The following is a 6,302-nucleotide window of genomic DNA, read 5'->3' as shown; positions in this document are numbered from 1 at the left end:
ATACAAAATTGCAGGGCTAAAATATTTACAAATTATAAAAGTATATTTTCACTTATATGTAATTAACAAATTTTGCCACCTATATTGATGAAAATTTGTGTTTTTGTACTAAAAAATAAAGAATAATACTATAGCAATAAAATCTATGCTTCAAACCAAATTAAAAATAAAAAAGCATGATGATTGGTCTCAAATGTTGGGAAAATGATTATTTTTATTGAAACTATGTTATAACCATATAATTTGAGTTTAATTATTTTCAATTACATGATGTTCTTTAGTGCTGCAATTATAAGAAATTAGTATAAAATATTAGCAAATTATAAAAGTACATTTTCAATTATATGAAATTAACAAATTTTGCCACCTATGTTGATGAAAATTTTTATTTTTTGCTAAAAAATAAAGAATAATACTATAGCATTAAAATCTATGGTTCAAACCATATTACAAATCCAGAAAAAAACATGAATTTTGGTATCAAATGGAGGGAAAATGAGTGAAGTCAAAATTTTGATCAAATCATAGTGAAAGTGCCGCGCAACAAAAACAATATCCAAAGCAAAGCAAAGACCAAAGCAGCGGAACACATTCTGAAAAGAAAAGCAACGGAACACTTGGTCTGAGTTAAAGCAACGGAACACTTGAGCAACACAAACTTTCACCGAGCTGAAACAAACAAGCTTCTGCACTGAGCACAAAACAGAGCTTCCGCACGGCACCTGATACCTTCACCCACACAACAAATCCGTTCTCTGGCTTCTCACTAGCATCACCATGGCTGTCCAGCATTAAAGGGCAAGGTTTTCATTGGAAAGGTTCATTTTTCTCTCTCCTATACATTTTCCCCAATTTTTCCAAATCCCTAATATTCTACAATATTTTTTGCAAATTTCTGCCCAAAATCTTTTAGCTGTCGAGGAAGAAAAGGGGGACGTTGGCAGGGGAACGAAGGAAAAGACTAAAGTTTCATTTGGGGGCTGGTGATTGAGGAAGTGAAACCAGAAACAGAGAAAGGTCTTGGCCTGGAGGGGACACAAAGAAAATACAGAGCAACAGCCGCTCATCGGCCATCACAGCGCGCAATCTCCATAGCTGCCATCACTCTGCTCTCATCCAATTTCCGCCGCCTCCAAGTTCCGCCACGGCACCTCCATTTCGTGCGCCGCCTAGCTGCCTGACGCATCTCCCCTTCCCGCACGGCCTTTCTCTCTCACTGTCGCTCCTCGATTTCATGTTGCCACCCACCACTGGCGCCCAGCTCCAGCGCGGCTACCATGGCAGCTACAGCCGCCTGATCATTCGCACCTTCCTTCGACCATCACCATCGCCTACAGACTTCGCCAAGCAAACGCTGTAAGCCGTCTGCCTTCTTTGAATTTTAGTTTTCCATTTTTAGTATGAACATTGAAAAGTCTCAAAGCATGTTTGCCATGCGTTTGTTCAGTGCCAACTTCATGTTGATTGCTAACGATTTTAGATTGTATGCTATTGTATGTTGTTTGGACTGAAATCTCTTGTGTTTTGACAAATTTTGGGGGGCTAATTACAGTCCCAATTGAGCAAAAATTGCTGGATCCTTCTATGCCCATGTACTGTTTGTTAAAATGCCCGAGTGAAGGTCTAAATAGAAGATTGATGCCTAATCTGCTTGGGGAAGACGATCGTTTGCTTAAATTTGCAATTCCGGTCATTCCATTTTCTTTTTTGTAATTTAGCCCCAGAGTTCCTGAACTTCGTAATTCGACCCTAAAACATCCATAATTCATTCAGTTAAGTCCCTATTTAGTTGCATTTGAACCCTTCTAAGAATATCACTTTCAAACTCCATTTACGTTTTCTGTTGTTTTCTATGGCTTTTTTGTTTAGTTTTATGAAGTTGGATGTTTCTTTTCCTGTATCATTTGTTTTGCAATTTTTTTCTTGGCAAAATTGAAGTGGGTTTTTCTTAGAATCATTAGTAAAGGTTGGTTTGATTTGGTTTGGTTGTTTTTTTTAAAATATAGCAAGCTTTTGCTGTTTTCTTGCCCATAAGGTCTGTTGGAGTTCAAGGTGATCAAAGAACACATTCTCATGTTGTTGCATTGAGAGCTGTCACAAGTCAATATGGGATGACTGCTGACTGGTACAATTTTGAACACAATTTCCTTGATGTTGTTGCAAGAAAGATATGCAATAGTGTACGTGGTGTAAATCGAGTTGTTCAAGATATTATTTCCAAGCCTCCATCAACAATTGAATGGGAATAATATCATGTGATATGCAGCGTGGTTGATAAAGTTTGGAAAAATCTTGCGGCTTTCTAATATAAATGAAATTTTTTTTATCTGTAAATTGGTTGGAAATGATTCAAATTAGTTCTCTCCAATTAAGCCAAAAAGTATATCAATTCGAAATGAGCCAAAAAACAAAGAGTTATTATCTGCCACGCCCTCCTCACGTAGCAAGTGACTAAAGATTTTTAGAATAACTATTATAGGATCTTCTTTAAACTAACTCAGTTCGCTAATTTGATAGGTACTATTTGATACTTTCAAAGCCATTTTTTAGCAAGGAAGGATTGGGAAGGAAGAAAAAAGGGAGATGGGAAAAAAAAACCATTAACCACTAGGCTATCTATCAGATTGTTCTTCGCAGTTCATATCCTTCTTCTGTTCCTGCACTGTTTGTTAGTTTGATACTTGATGTTCATTTCATTTTCTTGAAATTAAATGAGTTCTTATTTTTTCCACTTGTTCTTGGGATGGTCACCACAATGTTTGAGCAAGCTCTTCGAACTCTTCAATCCCACGGTTGCTCGAGTAATTGTGGATTTCATCATGAGTGTGGAATTGCTTCATCCTGCAGTGTTTTAGTTTTTTTCTCTCAAAAACTATACATAAGAGTTTTACTTTTTCCAATAATATTTTTCGGTGCAAAAGGCTGTCTATCTACAATTTCCATCACCAAAGAATAAGCTGCAAAATTGGGAATAGTCATTGGAATAGATCTTGGAACTACCTATACATGTGCTCATATTTACAAAAATGGTCATGTTGAAATCACAGCAAATGACCAAGGAATCGTATTAAGCCATCATGGATTGCATTTGCTGGTAGCGAAAGACTGATTCGATGTTAATGTTGAAAGAACTATCTTTGATGTCAAGAGACTTATTGGATGAAAGTAAGGCACACTCGTGTATTTATCATTTTTGCTGGAACATTTTGGTGTGTATACATATGCTCACTGAAGTCTTAACTGTTATATAACAGGATTGAGACTAATGAAGTTTAGAGGGATATGAAGCTCGTTCCTTGTAAGATTGTGAACAAGGATGGAAAACCTTATATCTAGGTGAAAATTAAGGATAGTAAGGTTAAAGTCTTCAGTCTTGAGGAAATTAGTGTAATGGTTTTAACTAAGATGAAAGAAGCAGCTGAAGCTTTCCTTGCAAAGAAAATTAAGGATGTTGTGGTAACTGTTCCCGGTATAGTTCAATTTCTAGAGTTACTCGTTGAATCATATTTTACTTCAATGATGCCCAGAGGCAGGCAACAAAGAATGCAGGTATTATTGCTGGGCTGAATGTTGCTAGGACTATCAATGAACCCAGAGCAGCAGCAGTTGCCTGTCTAACTACGAATTAAAAAAGTTTATCTAACTACACTAATTAACTGTTGATTTTGCAAAATATTGAACAATGATTAAAGCAACCAATTTCTTGTATAAGTTTTATTAGTTACATTTCTTATAAAAAGCTTTCATATGGTTCTAATTGCTCTGTTTTATTGTAGGCAAAGGCTTTCATCAAAGGATTATAGAATATTTCATCAAGTTGATTAACAAGAAACATGGAAAGAACATCAGCAACCACAATAGACCACTTGGAAAACCGAGGGAAGCTGAACGTGCCAAAAGAGCTTTAAGCAGCCAGCAGCAAGTTAGGACTCATGCTTGATTTGACGAGTTGAACAATGACCTCTTTAGCAAAAACATGGGACTTGTCAAGAAGGCTATGGGGGATGCTGGTTTGGAGAACCACCAGATGCATGAAATTGTTCCTGTTAGTGGGGCTACCAGGATCCCAAAAGTCCAATAACTTCTCAAGGACTACTTTGATGGAAAGGAACCCAACAAGAGTGTAAAACCAGATGAAGCAGTGGCTTATGGGGGTGGTGTTCAAGGAGGTATTCTAAGCCGGAAAGGTGGTGATGAAAGCAAAGGTACTTTTTAAAATTTTTAATGGACATGTAAAACTTGATATTTTGCAAACTTAAGATGCAACTTGATTGTCTCAAGAAAGTTGAAACTGTTGGTATTGAAACTGTTGCTGTGGCAATGACCAAGTGATTGGTACTTGTGAATTTATTTTGCTGCTTCATAATTTATGAATTCATTCCTTGTGAACCCAGAACAAAAAAAAAATTTGCATGTGACCAAGTTGTAGCAATATCTTGCTACTTCCATTAACTGTTACTGCAGTAATGACCAAGTGATTAGTACTTGTGAATTTATTTCATTGTCATCTGAGTTGTTGTTACATGTTAATGGAATGTATTTGAACGTCAAAGGAGCCTCTTTCTTTTGAATCATCTATACTAAATTACTGCTGTATATGTAAATATCATGCTTTCCTTTTTCTTGTGAATCATCATTACTGCATTGGCTGTATCCTTTGTATTAGTACATGACTACTCTTTGAACTAATATATTTTTGACTAATACTCCTTTTCACTCCCAGCCCAAGTTCACGATACACACCACATCACTCTTTTCATCATCTAAAATATTAAAAATATTACAATAACAAATACAACCTTACTAACAGGTCTAAAGTTCCCACGCCTTGCGTGGGAAGCAATCACCTAGTTTTAATATATAAACAACCAAAAGCATAAACATTAAACAATAATTACTGTGGGAGTCCAATTTAATTGTTCAATAAGTTGAGCTATTTAAAGAAGAAGAAAGATAATTAAAAAAAACTGTTTTAGAGAGCTCTTTAGTTGAGCTTATGCAGTGTTGTATTTGTATAGATTGGACTGTGATTTCTAACTTCTTGCTGGTGTTGTAATATGTGGGCCCAAATTATATGAGGTTCTTAATGAATTGTAATTTTTGTCTTAATAATCTAAGTCTCATTACTTGTTCTTTATTATTGTACTCCTCCCCTTACCTACTTCTTTTACTCTTTTATGACAGATAAATGCTATTCATACTAGCTTTTGGAAGATATCTATGGTTATGGTTGAAGAATGTTGAAGACAAAATTGCCTTTTGCTCATGAGTGGTTCATTTAGATGTTCTTCAATTTCTTAAACTGTGATTGCTTTTGTAAATGTACCTTATGTACAAGTGATATTTTGGACAAATGTTATTTTTGTAGGCATTAGTTGGGCAATGTACACTTGAATTTGGCATTTGAGAATGCTATATTATTACCATGTAATCTAATGCAAATACTTTTGGTTATCAATCGTTCATGTTTATTTGTATGGTTTGTTTAAAATCAATGATTTAGCAATGATTACAGGCCAAATTATGACTATTAAGCTATTATGAAATTATCTAATGACAAAAAAAAGTTGTCACAAAATAGAAAATAAAAACTCCTTGTCACAACAGAGACTGTCACTAAATCTAAGTTACATTTGTGACGACAATTGTTGTCAGTAAAATAGTTATATACAATGGCTTCGGTGCTTTTTAGTGACGACTTTAAGTAGAGCATTTTTGACAAAAGGTCAATTCGTCAATAAAACACTTCCAGATTATCGTCACTAATGACAACTATTTAGTGACGACCAAATAGTTGTCACTAAATAGTTGTCATTAGTGACGACAATCTGGAAGTGTTTTATTGACGAATTGATCTTTTGTCAAAAATACTCTACTTAAAGTCGTCACTAATGAGAACTATTTAGTGACGACCTACACTGTTTACTTTTACCGACGGGGATTTAGTGACGACTTTGTCACGATCAAAAAGTCGTCAATAAAAGGTATTTGTGACGATATTTGTATGTTCTGTGATGACTTTGTGTTGTCACTGATGAACAATTTTCTTGTAGTGTTAGGGTTATTCATTATTCGGTGTGGTGAAATTAGGGTTTTAGGGCTAAGGAGAAAATCCTAATCTTGGTTAAGATTGAAAACCCTAGTTTATGTATTATTATTCGTAGGTTCGAGCTATAATTTATATTCGGTGTTCTAGTGTGCGTTTTGGCATACGTAAGTTTAGGATTCGTTTTAGTTTACAAAGGTTTAGCAAGTTTGAAATGGTTAGCAAACTCTAGATTAGCAAACCTCTAGTGTTACAA

The 6,302-nt window shown here is 35.2% G+C and overlaps 1 long non-coding RNA gene across 1 annotated transcript; it reads left to right on the top strand.

Moving 5' to 3' along the window:
- The first annotated feature begins 590 nt into the window (after nucleotides 1–590).
- Nucleotides 591–5,458, top strand: LOC140021416 (uncharacterized). The gene is made up of 3 exons (XR_011825163.1): nucleotides 591–1,356; nucleotides 3,777–4,205; nucleotides 5,185–5,458. It is a non-coding gene; the product is annotated as an uncharacterized lncRNA (long non-coding RNA).
- The last annotated feature ends 844 nt before the right edge of the window (nucleotides 5,459–6,302 follow it).

Source organism: Coffea arabica, chromosome 1e (genome assembly GCF_036785885.1).
Source record: "Coffea arabica cultivar ET-39 chromosome 1e, Coffea Arabica ET-39 HiFi, whole genome shotgun sequence".
NCBI lineage: Eukaryota > Viridiplantae > Streptophyta > Magnoliopsida > Gentianales > Rubiaceae > Coffea > Coffea arabica.
This window is presented reverse-complemented; position numbering and strand designations above follow the sequence as displayed.